This window comes from Pseudorasbora parva, chromosome 18 (assembly GCF_024679245.1).
Source record: "Pseudorasbora parva isolate DD20220531a chromosome 18, ASM2467924v1, whole genome shotgun sequence".
Lineage (NCBI taxonomy): Eukaryota > Metazoa > Chordata > Actinopteri > Cypriniformes > Gobionidae > Pseudorasbora > Pseudorasbora parva.
In genome coordinates, this window is record NC_090189.1 from 41,206,168 (window position 1) to 41,223,203 (window position 17,036).

Sequence of the window (17,036 nt, forward strand, 5' to 3'; positions counted from 1 at the left end):
ATGAGAGTGAGACCTGATGTCTTTCACAGTATTTTCTAATTTATTATTAAGGTGAGCCTGTCTGGCATGAAAAGAGTCCCTCTTGCGTCTCTATGATCTTCCGAGGCCTCGTGTTTAAAACTTTGCATAGGTTTCATTCTAAAAAGTGTCTATGTATAAAATAAAGCATTAACATTTTCAGATTTGCCTGTATTAGAACCTGTGCAAATCTCCCTTTATAAAAATCCGGATGGTCTAAAGATTATGCGTGCATGCACCCGTCTCCTCCCTAAAATAACCATATAACACCTAGTTTTATGCATTAACTCATCTGCATATAATTTACATTTGCATATTCTCATTTGTGTAATATTTAATGGTAGCTTAAAAGACCCTAGGAAAAAATTATACATATTTGTGCTAAACATCATCTTATTTTAGAATAAAAATATCCAAATATATTTAAAACAAAATACATTTGCAAAACTTGTGTTTAATACTTTCCAGAATTTTTTTTCAGAATTATTTCATTATTATTTTTGGTCATTCCCATTGGAAAAATATTGAGAGGCTGTTCACTGCAGAGCCAATGGGTAGAGCTCAATGTGCAAACCGCCTCTCTTGATGTAATGGTGGAGCTTAATGTCCAGCACCACCTCTGTGGGTGTAATGGGTGGAGACTGACGTCCATCTCCATCGATTATACCCATAGAGGTGGAGCTGAATGTCAAGCTCCACCTCCAAACCACCGCCAGGAAACAGAGCTGATACTTATTTTGCAGTGTAAACACAATTCTCTGACATCAGTTGATGAACAATGTTTATACATCAGGCCAAGGGGCTGTAGATATGACTATGGTATTTCTTTCTGCACCGATTGCAGGAGATGAGGTGTGGATCTAAGAGAAGGCCTTTTATTCACAAGTAAAGATTACTAACAGGACACAGAAGAAAAAAACCTTTCGAAAATGCAAATGCTACAGCCCAATAGCTGGTAAAATACAGACTATGTTGAAATGTATCATCACAAATGGTAGGACTATGAGGTTGAGGAGGAGTGACTGGATCACAAAAGGAGAAGACGGACTCTTTTCCATGCAGAAGAATGGAGACTAAAGTTTTCAAGCATCAAAATAGTAACCTGTTCTCACTCCCAGGCCTCAGATACTGCGGCATGTCCTGGAGAAGTGCAAATCACTGTGCTGATGCCAAAAGTGCCCTCTAGCATCTTTATTGCGACACGGCCAGTAATCCATTGATTTCAATGAGAAAGCTTTAGCATCATTGCACTGATCTAAAGGGCATGGAAATTTTATTGTGATGAAATTACGTAAGAGGGAATCATTTTGTCATGGGCCAGATTTACTAAACAGGGCAGATTAGCGTGTGACAATGCGTCAATGGGGCTTTAAGCTTCTGCCGTTGATCATCTAATGACGCGCAAATTAAAGAGCACAGACACAGCAGCTCATTTTCATAATTACCAACACAATCTACCAATAGCACTGAAAATTCACTTGGGTTGCAAACAAGCAGAGATGATGATAATGCAGGTGATATACTAACAACACAGGCGCTAAAAATTTAAAATAAAGTGGCTTAGCAAACGATATGTTCGTATAACGTCTTCCACTGACATGCCAAAAACATTAACTGCGGTTCCTCTTTGATTTGCACAAAAATTCCTCCTAGTTGGTTATTTGTCAAAACAATATGTACCTTGTTCTGGCATGAAACTCTAGATGGCAGAGGCTGATAGGTCCTTAACTCATTGTAGTGATCACACCAGCATGTACATAGCACAGATGATTGGTTACTGTTGCATCAGCGGCCAATAAGCTGCAGTCTAAATTAATAAAGCAGTATTGACATGTAACTTGGCATGTATATTTATTCACCAACTTGTAACACAGATCGCCTTGCTAAAACACACATATGTGAGAGATATGGTATGTTTGAGTCATGCCCTTAATAAAATGTTTTAATATTTCCTCTTTTAATTTTGTGAATAATAAATGTGTATTTGAATTTGCTTGTTACACAATGGAGCCTAACTTATTGTAATAATTATTTGACATAGTCTACTGTTACACTCAGAATTATCCCTAGGCATCCTCACATACTAAACTGCATTTTATTTTTTTATTTTTTTTATTTTATTTTTTTGCGTGCTGGAGGTACGCTATTACGTCACATGCGGAGTGATGTTAACATTTAACGTTAGCTAGCTGGTGAGAGAAAATGTTAACAGCAAAAATAGGGCATACAAAGAAGAATGAAAAGTCAACCGTGTGTTCATCCTAACTGGTTTTGTGAATGCAAAGCCGGTGTGTCTCATTGGCAACCAAGTTGTGGCTGTTTGTAAAGAATATAATACCAGACGGTACCACAATATGAAGCATTGTACCTTTTTTGCAGGCTGTCTTGTCAATATTTTTGATAAAAAAGGAAGCTGAATTTGAGTTGTTTTTGTTCACATGTTGATGCCGAGGCCCTGCATTATAAGCAAACGTTTCAATGTTTCATTGTTAATTTTATCATACCACACTGAATCCTAGTGGAATGTGCCCTCACCCCTAGGGGGCATGGACGACTGTGTCTGGTAAACCAAGGCAATGGTGTCCACTATCCAGTGCAAGAACCTTTGCTTGGAGAGAGACTTTCCCTTCAGCTTTCCACCATAACAGACAAAGAGCTGGTCTGAGGTCCTTAAACACTGTGTTCTGTCTACATAAGCATAGAAGATGCGTACTGAACAGAGCAGTGCCGAGGCTGGGTCTGTCTCCTCCAAAGGCAGGGCTTACAGGTTCAGCACCTTTCAGCAGGTTCATCAACTGAAAATGCCTGCAGGTCCCCTACCCTCTAGATGGAGACCAGAGCAAACAAAAGCGCTGTCTTCATTGACAGGAACTTAAGCTTGACTGACCACAAAGGCTCAAAGGGAGCTCTCTGCAGGGTGGAAAAGACCACTGCGAGGTCCCAAAAGGGTACGAGGGGAGCGCAAGAAGGTCTCCTTACCTCCCTCAGGAACCTGAGGACCGACCAGATTGTGCTGACTTAGCTTTTTCGTCTCCACTAGGCTGTGGTAGGCAGAGATAGCTGCCACATAAATCTTCTGGGTGCAAAGAGACAGCCTTTGATCAAAACCTTCTTGGAGAAACAAGAACACGGACCCGAACGGGCATTTCCAGGGGTCTTCTAAGTAGGAAGAGCACGAGGTGATAAATAGGTTCCACTTCAACACATAAGCATGTCTGGTAGACAAGGCCCTAGCAGAAGTGATGGTAGCCACCACCTGAGGTCCAGGACCCACGCATGCAGGTTCTAGAGATCAGGACTCGGGTGCCAAAGGGTGCCCCATCTCTGAGAAATGAGGTCCTTCATCAGAGAAATAAACCAGGGAATGGCTGCTGCAAAGAGTAAGAGTTTGTGAAACAGGTCCGGCTGGGACAGTATGGGGTGACCAAAAGGACCTGCTCCTTGTCCTCCCAAATATGCGTTCTCCCAGTGAGCCGGCTACAGATGCCGTATACCCCAGGGACCTCTGAACTAGTTTCAGTGGAACCGCACTCTTGCTCTCAATTTGACGGAGACAAGTCAGCAGTGACTGCGCATACTCACTTGTTAGCTACGCATGTATAATGACCAAGTCAATTTCAATACAGAGACAAGAGATCGTCTACACTGGGCAGAGTTTCTCTTCTCACAGTTCTCCCAAACGTTGGGAGGAGACTGGGTGTACTGAATCGTGTAGCCAAGCCTGATGATCCTGGCAGCCCAGTGGAACAGTCTGGGAAGCGCTAGCAAGGCTCCCAAGTACTGTACCAGTTATGGAATGGAGGCACCAGCTGCCTGCCGGGGCAGAATATGCTTGATGGCCTCAGTCTACTTTTGGGCGGCTGAGAACTGTAGGTCAAAGTTTTCAACTGCGCTGCTCGGCATCCCACATATCAGCTGGGTTGAGCCACAGGTGTCTCTCCTGGACCACGGCTGTGGAAATCACCTGACCCAGGGAGTGTGTGGTTACATTTGTCCCCCGGAGGGTGAGGTCGGTGGCTGCACACAGCTCCTCTCTGAGCCCTGGGTCAGCTCTACCCTTGTGCATGTCCCTGAGCATCCTGGCCTGGTAGACCTGGAAGAGAAGCAGAAACATAATGTGACATTGCCAGCGTACTTCCTTATATACCCACGCTATGCAAATTCCGCAGGACCATGGCATTGCATTGCCATTGGGTGTTTACGATCTCGAAAATAATAGGCTTCTAGGCAAAAAAAAAAAAACATTTTTACTGGACGTCTACCTGATTGCACCTTATCTTATCTATGCATCACCTTTTTATTATTTTTATAACTCTTTTATTTACCTTTTTTATCTTTGGTTAGTGCTATTGTATCTATATTTCATTTTATTGTTTAAATTCTCTTTACAACTGTATATTTCTATTTCTTATGCTTCTGTTGATTATTATCTTTGGTTAGGGCTGTCTGAAAGAGATTGGGTTAGGAGATTCAGGCAGATAAGGATCTATTTATCACTTTTTTTCTTTACAACTGTTTTAATTGTCCTTGGTTTTAGTTTTATTCTTACACATGGTATTCTTATTTCTAATGCATATCTTAGTGTCACGATGTGTGATGCAGCAAGGATGAGGAGTTCCAGGACTTGAAAACAGATAGGCTTTATTCTCAGAAATATTCAACAGAACACCAAACACCATCTAACTTAATATAAGACCGGACAAGGAGTGACTACACCAGAGGAGCTTAAATGGCAAACAGAAACGAGATAATTAACAAGACACAGCTGAACTAAAATAGACTAATGAGGGTGACTATGGTGATAAACAAATGGCGGGAAACTGAGACAAAAGAACATGTGATAAGTGCAAAAAACCCAACAGAAACAGACTGACATGTGACATAACTTCCCCCTCCAAATAGGCAAATCCTCGTGCCGTGGAAAGTCCAACTGGGGAGGGGGAGCCCTTGGATCACCGGGACTCGACTGGGGCCTCCAGGGTGGAGCCTTGGGCGGTCATGGCGGGTCAAGCGACTCTCTGGGCCATGGCGGATCAGGCGACTCTTTTGGCCGTGGCAGGTCAGGAGGCTCTTTGGGCCACAGCAGGCCAGGAGGCTCTTTGGGCCACAGCAGGCCAGGAGCCTCTTTGGGCCGTGGTGGATTAGGAGCCTCTGCGGGCCATGGCGGTAACGGCAGTTCAGGAAGTTCAGGAGGCCATGGCGGTAATGTCAGTTTATGAAGTTCAAGGGGCCATGCCGGTAACGGCGGTTCATGAAGTTCAGGGGGCCATGACAGTACAGGCAGTTCAGGAGTCCAATCCACCTGTGCCCCACCCACAGGTACATGGGCCCCCCCAAAAAATGTACTTTGGGGCATCTAGGGCCGGAGAGGCGGGCTCGTGGCAGACTGGAGCGGGTTCTTGGCAGGCTGCAGTGGGCCCCTGGCAGGCTAGAGCGGAGTCCAGGGGACTAGGAGTGAAGTCCACGAGACTAGGAGCGGAGTCCAGGGGACTAGGATCGGAGTCCAGTAGACAAGCAGTGTGCACAGGAGAGTTGGGAGCAGAATTCAGGAGGCACAGAGCGGACACAGGAAAGTCTCCAAAGTCTATCAGACATGGCTCTGGTGTGGTCGCAGTCATCGTGGATGGAATCAAGGGGTTAGTCTTAGACCTCCTCCTTGGCTCTCTAAGCTTAGAGGCTGGCAGGTTGGCACAGGAAGACTCACTGGAGGGATAGGTGGAGGATACTGGCTGTGGAAGAACTGGCCAGGCCGCATGTTTCTCTTGAAGGCACTTATTCGTAGGAACCTCTTCGATCTCGAACTCAGAACCATTTAAGAACAAAACTAGATTAATTGTCTCAACTAGGGTAAACGGACAGGCAGGTTCAAGAAAACGGATAGTGTCCCTGTCTAGACCCATCAGGAAAACTGCGTTAAGTAAAGCATCGGGCCAGTTCACCAAGCAAGAAAGCTCAGCAAACTCCTCCACATACCTCTCCAGTGGACAACCGTTCTGCCGCAGCCTCCATAGGCAATCCTCCGCCAAAAAGGCCTTTGCTGGGGACACGTGAAAGATTGGGGTAAGGAAGTTTCCCATCTGCAATTAGAAGTCCTAGCAGTTTGGGTCCGGTCACAAAGTGTGGTGCAGCAAGGATGAGGAGATCCAGGACTTGCAAACAGATAGGCTTTATTCTCAGAAACATTCAAAAGAACACCAAACAACATCATCTAACTTAACTTTAAGACCAGACAAGGAGTGACTACACCAGAGGAACTTAAATGGCAAACAGAAACGAGATAATTAACAAGACACAGCTGAACTAATCTAGACTGGCAAGGATGACTATGGTGACAAACAAGTGGCGGGAAACAGAGAAAAAAGAACGCGTGACAAGTGCAAAAAACCAACAGAAACAGACTGGCTTGTGACAGTTAACACTATATTATTTAATTTCTGTGTAAAGAACTTTGAATTGCCATTGTGTATGAAATGCGCTATACAAATAAACTTGCCTTGCCTTGCCTTTACATAAGCCAATAGACCGTCTCTTGACATGAGGGGAGTTTACCTGCACAGCTCTAACTAGCTGGTCTCCATTGCACATCATGACAGATATATTTCAGAACCAGCCACTATCAAAATAATCAGGCTGCAGGCGCAGGGCAGATATTATTGCTAGTGAGCCAATTTTAGCCCATGGGGTGCCAATTGCCGACCATGGATGTGGGTCGTGGGACCCATAGACCCTCCCCTCAAAAAAATCAGGACAGAAGTGTTTGAAAGTGGACGAGAGACGGATTAAAACACCAGGTGTAAACGGAAATGTGTCTCCCTGATATACCTGTGATCCTATCCACCAAAACACATCTTAATACCAGCTCTAAACAAGGCCTTTGAGTCAGAGACTGTTCTAGAACTATGTCTTCATCATCAGTGGTTAGGATTAGAGTAGGAGTGCATAAAAAAATTAAAATAAAAAAAACAATACACTAAAAATTATTTTACCTGTTTGCTCAGTTTAAAAATGGGCTCCACACATTAGTTACACACACACACACACACACACACAGACACACACACACACACACACACACACACACACACACACACACACACACACACACACACACACACACACACACACACACACACACACACACACACACACACACACACACACACACACACACACACACACAGACAGACACATACACTGCCCCTAAACCTACCCATCACACAAAACATTCTGCATTTTTACTTTCTCAAAAAAAAAAAAAAAAAAAACTCATCCTGATTTATAAGCCTTTTGAAAAGTGCACTTTCCCCAGGGGGACCACTGGCACTTTAATCCCTTAAACACTAACTGTTGTTTCCACTTCCTCAAAAACACAGAAAACATCCTCAAAATAATTAAATAATAATAATAATAATAATAATAATAATAATAATAATAATAATAATAATAATAATATTCACAGAAGACGTCAAATTAATTTGTTGTGATCTCATTGAATTCAAATGAGCCCAGTTTAAGTACTAAACAAATCTATTTATATTTTAAGAAACTTAAAATATTTAAAATTGCCATAAAAGTGCTAGAAAGTATATCTGGCATCTGTACAGGGATGTGAATTATGGGTTGAAAATTAGATAATTAGCCCCGTTTCCACCACAGGAACTTTACCCAGGAACTTTGGGTGGTACTTTGTGTGTTTAGACCGCAGGAACCAGGGTCTAAATGAAGTTCCGGGTAAATATTTCCCCCTCCAAGCGGCCCTGCTCGCGAGGTAGTACTTTTTCAAAGTTCAGGAACTTTCGAGGGCGGGACTTGGGCGCTGAACATGCTGATTGGTTGAGCTCAGGCAGCATTTTAGTTCAACGGGCATTTTTAAAAGTCTTTTGCGAGGTTCGTTCTGCGTTCAGTAAACATCAGTCTTGCTCTCTGTCTGGTGGCACGCGGTCGTCTCAGCCATCTCACGTTCAATGTCCGTAATAGCTGATAATAATATACATTGTCATTTTAAATCTAGTTTTACAAGCTTTCTGAATATGCTGCTGAATCTGCATATTAGTGCTCTTTTCTGTCGTTGTTAATTACCTCTTTAGTAAACCTATACATAACCAGCAAAAGCGGCACAGCTTGAATCTCTTCCATACTCGTTATTAATTTTTTTTCACCATGTAAACGACCTGACTGATTACTTTTAAGTGTGTGTCCTTACATGACATGACAGCGCGCGCCGCGCTCATGTTGACAAGAGAGGAAAGTACATTTTTCTGAGGGGTAACAGTTAAACTTTTTATTTCGTGAGTTATGAAGATAATGTTGGAGTTATGACACAGCGTATTGGTACACTTAAAAATGATTACTGTCCTTCACTGATTTGGAGGAGCAGTCGCGCGCAGTCCTACATCACCAGACTAATCTGCCTAATCTTCTCGGAACTTGATCGCGGTCGAAACGCAGACAGCTGCAGGTCTGGGGGGAGAAAAGTTCCTGTAAAAAAGTTCCTGGTACAAATTGTTCCGGGTAATTTTGGTGGAAACGGGGCTATTGTCATTTGTGGGTGAATTCTTCCCTGAATTAATTGATTTCTATAAAAAAAAAAGCTAATATACCGTTCGTAGGTTTATAGTCTACCTAAAAGTCTAATTATTGCACATGTCCATCATAAAGCAGCACAAAAGAACATTTGCAGTTGTGAATTGTTCTGCAAACAAGCAAATGACAGTTTCGTTTCACAGCAAAAATTGCTCCGAGTACCAAAAAAAGTGTTGAAAAGCTAACAGATTATGTTTACCTCCTGAAAACAGCTTATCAAAGCATCATTAAGCCAGTCAGCGCTCCCTCTCCTATATCAGGAGCTAATGATCCGTGTAATGTCTCTGCTTTCCCCACGGATGTTTTTCTCTCTGTGCGGCGCTATTTGGCATAAGATGCGCATCCAGACATGGATGACCTTTTTATGAGGATTCAAAGTCCTTCCATGAAGAGCATGCCCTCTGTATCAAGTGCAATGGTAGAACTAGAAGACTCGAGCCACCGCTTTGGTTTCCAAATAAAATCAAGAAAAAAATCTAAATGCAGTTTTTAAATAGTGTGTATGTATTCAATAAAAACTTGACTTATGAACTGGGTGTACATATGGTAGGAAAATTAAGCAATTAACCTTTTTTTGCAAGCGTGCCCTTTCACTGGAGTTGTGTAATTAGATGAGTTAGTGAGTGTGAAGATAAGGTAATCACATCACACCCCTGCAGACTCCACACAGCAAATGCCACTGATTGCTGGCCACCTCTGCCACCTGCACATCCCCAAAATGACCGGCAAACTTCTTCCCTTTTTTAGCTGCGTCCTCTTTGTTTGTTCTATGAAGAACACATGGCCATTGCACACGACCAGATCCTTTTTCATACACATTTAGGCTGAATTTTGTATACACACATAAGTAAATAATTGGGCATAAAGGGCCAGACAGAGCCCTTATTGCCCCAAACAGAGCAAACAAGCATGAGAGTGCAATCCCATAAAAGTGCCCGATGACGTGCAAATTAAAGAACACAGCCGGATCATTCCCATAATGACCAATGCACTCTACCAGGACCAGCACAAATTAGCTTCTGGTTTAAAACATGCCTTTTTGGCCGTAAAAAATAAAATAAAAAATGGTACGAACACCAGTAAATTGATGAGCGTAAACCTTAGTAAATCACCTTACATAATCAATTTAAATACTTTCCTCCCATATATGTTGCATCTAAAAGGGAAAATCCAACTAAAAATGCTTATGCAGTAAGGTCAGCCACAAAAAAAAAATCATGTCTGTGCCTTTTCAGCAATAATGTTTTACTGCGTGTCTTTGGTAAATCCTGACAGTAGTTTTTAAATGGCAAAAGAGGGTTTATGCTGGCACAAGCTGTAAATTAATCTGACCCAAAATATTGATATTTGTTTAAATATTTTATTAGCTTGTAACAAATGGGTAAATAGTACCATTGTGGCAGCAAGGGATCAATACCATCTATCCAGCGCAAGTAATATTTTGATACTCTAGTTTTGTGAATTTACAACACTAGAAGAAAGTTTTCTTTAACACTGACAGTGCCTAATGTGAAATATAGATGAAAACCAGCAGCATCAAGCAATCCACAGAACCATGAATACAAATGTATCAAATAGTGAGTCCAAGAAGGACAAATGTCCAAAATACATACTGCAACGGTCTTGGTCTGTTTTTGGTTTCATTTTCCTTCTGTTTCCTGTTCTGTTTTGCCTGAGTTCTGTTTTCTAGTTAGCTTCTATGGTTTCTAATTCTACCTTGTTATCTCTATGTATTTAAACCCTGAGTTTCCTCTGTTCATGGTTCCTTGTTGTCTTTAGTTTATGTGGTTGTGTGTCTTTCCCCGGGTTGACTCATAAGTGTTAACTTGCTGGATTTATGAAAGACAGTTTTTGTTATCTACTCCTTTAGTCGTGGGCTTTATCGCAGCCACACTGTGAAACAGACATCGAAACATTGGCCAACATAAATAAATGGATGTTACCACAGTCTAGAGGTTCTCAAACCTGTCCCAGAAGACCCCCCAAACTGCACATTATATATTTATATCTCATCCACAGCATTGGTTGTTTTAGCTAAGGGAGACAAATAAAATGGGCAGTGTTGGAGTTGTTTCAAGATGGGTTTGAAAACACCCGGTCTCACCAATAGTCGTCTTCTCTTGAAAAATGTACTTCCACAAAGGGGTTAATCCAGAAATGTAAATCCAAGAAAGAGAGACCAATAATTGCAGTTCTGGCTTCAGGACACACAAGAAAATAATCCTCTAGTCAACACGCCACAAACGAGAAAGTGTATGCCTCTTACTCTCACTGTAGCTGTATCTCTGCCAGGATTGGTTGTGGATTTGTTTTGTGTTCAAGCTTTCATGTCTTTTATTTCTGTGAGAATTCCAAGGCAAATTTGTTTAACCTATGGGCAGCTTTATTGAAGATAATCCAAAGTGAACAAAAATCAAAGTCTTGACTATAATATACTCACCAAACAGCAGGTTACACCAACAAAGCTAGACAATAGACAATTGGAACATGAGGGCTATATATACACGTGGACTAATGACTTTACAAGACAGACCTGAAAGTAATCAAACCACTGAACTAATAACAAAACAGAACAGAACAGAGAAACACATGACCCAGTCAACCAATGAGAACATGACACATGAGGCAAGGAGCCACAAGACAGGACCACATAAGGAACAAGGAAAATACATGACAAGAAACAGGAATGCCCTAATGGAACACCTATACCAAAACCAAAACAATAAATGGGGGGCTTACTAGACCTAGATCATGACTTGGACCATGGAGCAGAGGCAGGCCTGGACTGTGGAGCAGTGTAGGGCCAAGACCCGCATCTGCTGGAGCATGGTACATATTTGGCAGCCATGATGGCAATGACATGAAGAGGCTCTGGTGTTGGAACCATGATGGCTGAGGACTCTGGTGTGGCGGCCATGATGGCTGAGGACTCTGGTGTGGTGGCCATGATGGCTGAGGACTCTGGTGTGGTGGCCATGAGGGCTAAGTACTCTGGTGTGGTGGCCATGATGGCTGAGGACTCTGGTGTGGTGGCCATGAGGGCTGAGGACTCTGGTGTGGCGGTCATGATGGCTGAGGACTCTGGTGTGGTGGCCATGAGGGCTGAGGACTCTGGTGTGGCGGACATGAGGGCTAAGGACTCTGGTGTGGCAGCCATGATGGCTGAGGACTCTGGTATGGTGGCCATGAGGGCTGAGGACTCTGGTGGGGTGGCCATGGGGGCTGAGGACTCTGGTGGGGCGGCCATGAGGGCTGAGGACTCTGGTGGGGTGGCCATGAGGGCTGAGGACTCTGGTGGGGCGGCCATGAGGGCTGAGGACTCTGGTGTGGTGGCCATGATGGCTGAGGACTCTGGTGTGGTGGCCATTGTAGACCAAATTTTACTAGTCAATATTACTTTGTATTAGTATTCATAATCAGTTATCATTTTGTATTATTATTATTTTTTTATAATCATTTATAACCATTGTATGCTTGAATATATGTATGTTAGAGAAGGCATGAGAGAGCTAGACACTGTATGCACATGTGTGTTCGGTTCCATGTGTGAGAGTGGGGGCCGGGTGCATGTACACAGGGGAGTTATGGACAGGATGTGTGTGTGTAAGTTTCAGTGCATATGTTGACTTAACTATTCGCTATACATTCCATTTAATGGAAACCATATGTTCTTTGGGGTGCACAAAACCACAAGCCCTTTGTATGAAGGGCAGAGAATGGACGTTGGAGTACGACAGAGAAGCTGCGTATAACATCACTCCAGAAACGTTCTCTCCTATGTCTGACTAACATATTAAATAAAAGAGATCTCTTGACAAAACAACTGGTGTCTGGTCCCGTGAATTAAACAACGGGGGAAAAGAGACAAAAGTCTAGGTCTACATTTTGGCGTCACGGTAACAGGATTGCATCTTCAGCCGTTTGTCTCAGTCTATCAGGTAAGACTTTTTTTTCTTTCTAAGATGAGTCTGCCTGATGATTAGAGACATTGACTGAGACTGCTAAAAGAACTGTGTTATTATAAATACCAGTTGTGTTGCCAATGGATATGTGTCAGACATAGTAAAAAATTTGAAACAAAATAATATTTAATTTGATTGGAATTATTTAAGTTGCTCAGATCAGTGGACCTCCAAAAAAATATTTGAATGAAGCTGGGGTAAAAGTGGATCTTTGGTAAAGAAGACCATTTAGTCAAATTTTCGGGAGAATAAGCCATAAGGCGATTTAGCAATTAGCTTGACATGACTGTGAGGTGGTGGAATGTGGCGATTTTGCGCTGGCTGTAGAGTCTAAAATATTTCACACACTGAAGATCCGTGCTGTTACAGACAGGCGGGGAAGGTGTTAAGCTGGGTTTGATTTAAGCGATTTAAAGTGGCGGATCTGGACTTTAAGTAAGTCCTGTAAATAAGAATCCTAAAACGTTTAAATACGCTGGAGTAGCTAAAATTGCGGGCATTCTGATCTTGACAATGAAGCTGTTCAATATTTGAGGAGGATAAATAGATCTGAGTTCAACTGAATAAAGAAACTAAATCAACAGGAAGAAATTGTCCTGAGTTAAACTAAAAAAAGAAAGAAAAACAATTGAAATTATAAGAGAAACTTTTATTTAAATTTTACCCTCTTTTCTTTTTTTCTTGAGTTATTAGGAGGGATAGGGAGAGAGCAGGGCAGCCCCTCCCTTCAGAATTCATCCTATAGACACACACACATAGCTTAGGGAAAGGAAGAAAAGGGAGAGAGAACCAAGTAGCCCCCTCCCTTGGAAATCAGCTCTCACATACACACACACACACACACACACAGCTTAGAGAGAGAGAGAGAGAGAAGTGAAGTAGCCTTCCTTTGGAAATCCACACACACACACACACACACAGACATAGCCTGCTGTTTTAAGCACAGACAGTGACCAATAATTTGAAAATGGCAGAAGGCTGTAACAGCAGAATGATTTCTGCATGGTATCTGGAAAAGAAGAACAAGAAGCAAACAAAGTTTTTGAAGAAAGGACTTGATATTAACGCATCTATGGATGAGCAGTTAAGCTGGTTCGAAAAACAAAAAGACTCTATCAAGTTAAAAGTTTTTCCAATAATGGCAGCTAATTGGATTGTGAAACAAGGTGGAGTTTGTTGCAGCATTGATGGTTGTCCAGTTCCACTTGCTGAAGCAATGAAGCCTCAAGTTGAAGCATATAACAAGCTGAGCAAAATCATGTCTATCACATGTTCAGAAAAAGAACACATCACCAGTGATGATTCATTTGATCCAGATTGGAAAGAGATAATAGCTGAAGCTGAAAGGAAATATTCAGAAACATCAGCAAAATCGGTAACAACCGTAGTGCCGCCTCCTTACAAGCCAATTTATCCGACTTTGCCTGAACAATGTACAAGTTATTCCAACCCTCTGATACAGCCACAAGCTTCAAGCTCAAATAGAGTCCCAGTTGACAAAATGTATATAGCATCTGCACAAGCAGCTCCAATAATTACCAGATCCAAATCAACTCAGCCAAACAGAGACATGCTGCGATGTACGCCAGTACACAACTATGGATCGGATTGGGGTGAAGAGACAAGAGATGACGACATGATCACAATTGATAAAGTTGGTCCTGAATTTTCTCCACTTGCTGTTAAAAAGGAAGAATTACAATCAGAAATGATGACAGAAGAGAGACCATTCACACCAGGAGAACGTCAAGCCATTCTCACCGCCTTGCCTCCATTGAAGAGACAAGATCCAAACACCGAGTTTTGGAGAGAATTAGATTCCTTGATTGAGGCACATCAAATGACACTAAGAGACATACACACCATTGTGAAAGCTAAAATCCCAAGAGACAGATGGGAACGCTTGCCAGCGTCGATAACAACAGCCCAATGGATAGACTTATGGGTGGATGGCGAGGGACGACCCCTGGGTCTTTGGCAAGCCTTAGATGTGTTCCGAAAAGAAATCCAAGAGATCTTGGGCAGTGGTAAAATTCCTTTCACATCGGTGACATTGATTAAACAAAAAGATGATGAATCTCCAGATGAATATGCCTTGCGCAAATGGAATGCTTATGAAAGATGGGCACTCTGTGCTAAGAAAGATCCAGACAGAGATGATGTACAGTTTACTGACACGCTCGTGGATGGCTTTAGCACAAAATACCAACAAGCTTTGTCACTTGGAGTCAATCCAGGAGAAACATTTGACCAAATTATGCAATGGGCTGGTCGTCTAGAGATGGCTATGAGATCAAACAAGGATGAAGGAAACAAGTCAAATCGAAGAGGAGTGGCATCACTTCAGTCTTCAAAGTTCACAGTTTGTAGTAATTGTCGAAAGCCTGGACACTTCAGAAGAGACTGTTGGGCTAAAGGAGGAGGAGCCGAAGGAAAAGGTCCGTCATTTAGACAAGCCAATCTGAAAAACAAGGATGAAACACCTCAAGGAAAGATGTGGACTGAAGAGCAAGTTCGCCATCTTATTGAGGGAATTATGCGTCCGCAATAGGAATCAGCGGCCTCCTGTATGAACAAGAAAAGTGACAATCGACTTTTCATTCCTGCACTAATAGGGGGCCACCCATGTGATTGTCTTTTAGACACGGGAGCATCTATTTCTATAACTGATCTGAACTTGCCAACAACACATGAAACTATGGAAGTTGAAGGAGTTGGAGGAGAAATAACAACGTTTCGCAAAAGTATACCAGTTCCTTTGCAAATACATGAAGATGAAGTATTATGGACATCTTTATGGGTGGGACCTAATTCACAAGGAAGCCTTATTGGCATGGACATTCTACCATTGTTGAACATGATCATATTCACTGACAGTCGCCAAATTGCTACAACAGCTGGAATAATACCACATGAAGATCGCACATGTAGTATAAGTTCTGTTGGTGCAGCAAAACCCATCATCAGAGACTGGGGAAAAGAAGGTGTGTGGGGTCTTCTGTGTAGCTTATATCCAGATGTTTGGGCTAAACACAAATTGGATTGTGGAAAAGCCAACATTGATCCCATTGTTATTGAGGGACCAATACATGCCCCTCATAAACAATATCCCATTCGACCTGAAGCAAGACAAGCCGTGGAAGAGATTGTGGCAGACTTGGAAGCTGAAGGGATCGTCAGACAAACTTCATCTACCACCAACAGCCCTGTCTGGCCTGTCAAGAAATCTGATAATTCATGGAGATTAACCATTGACTATACAAGACTTAACAGTGTAACACCAAAACCACACCCTATTGTGGCTAATCCTGCTACCATTCTGAATGATATTCCAGGAAATGCAAGGATTTTTACAGTACTAGATGTGCTGTCAGCTTTCTGGTCTATACCTATTGATGAAAGATCTCAAGAGAAATTGGCCTTCACTGTGGGTGCAAAACAGTATGTTTGGAAAAGACTCCCACAAGGTCTTAATTTATCTCCAGTTGTATTTCATAGAGCTCTGGACCAGTTCTTAACGGAGCAAAAAGCTGAAATTGAGAGCTCAGGAAGTGTCTGCCTTCAATATGTTGATGACTTGTTGATTGCAAGCCCAGATGAAAACAGTCATGTATCAGCTCTGAACATTGTACTACAAGCTCTAAGGAGAGGAGGATTTAAAGTCAACCCTGACAAAGCACAGCTGGCCAAATCCAAGGTTATCTATTTAGGCCAAGAAATATCTGTCGAGGGAAGGAGGATGACAACAGAGCGAGTAGAAGCATTACGGCAACTTCCAAAACCTCAAACAGTTACAGGAATGCGGAAAGTGATGGGACTTTTTAACTATTGTCGGCAGTATATACCTGATTTTGCCAGCATCACAAGCCCTCTCATTGACCTGTACAAAGGAGGAAAGCCTGGAGTGGAACAGATACTCGGGACAATAGAAGCTGAGGAAGCATTTACTTCTATGAAAGAGAAACTGATTTCAGCCCCAGCTTTGGGACTTCCTGATGGCAGGTTGCCATTTCATTTGTGGACCAAGGTAGGAGATGAAACCTACTCAGCAGTACTGTGTCAAAAACCAGGTGATCGGTACAAACCAGTTGGATACTTCTCCACAAAAATTCCTGTCACCATGATAGGTCAACCACGATGTATACAAGCCCTCGATGGTGCCACATGGGCAGTGGATGCTGTGGAAAATCTGATAGGAGCACAAACTATCATATTGCATACTCAGCACAGTATAGTTACATTGTTGAACAACACAAACATCAAGACTATCACTGATACGAGGAGAGCAAAATGGGAAGCAACTTTGTTGAACAAGGATTTGAGAGTGGAAATAATCAGAGACACATCCCTTAACCCTGCAACAATGATGCTGGAACCACATGAGGGAATACCACATGAATGTGAAAAACAAGTGGAAGAAGAAAGCCATGGTCCAGTTAATCCAATTCCTCTTGAAAGTCCAGACAAGGAGTT

General features: G+C 42.5%; 1 protein-coding gene across 1 annotated transcript in view; it reads left to right on the plus strand.

The window, feature by feature from the left end:
- The window catches only part of fstl4 (follistatin-like 4), a 385,930-nt gene that overhangs the window by 20,962 nt on the left and 347,932 nt on the right, over positions 1-17,036 (plus strand). The gene's annotated exons all lie outside the window — the stretch shown is intronic.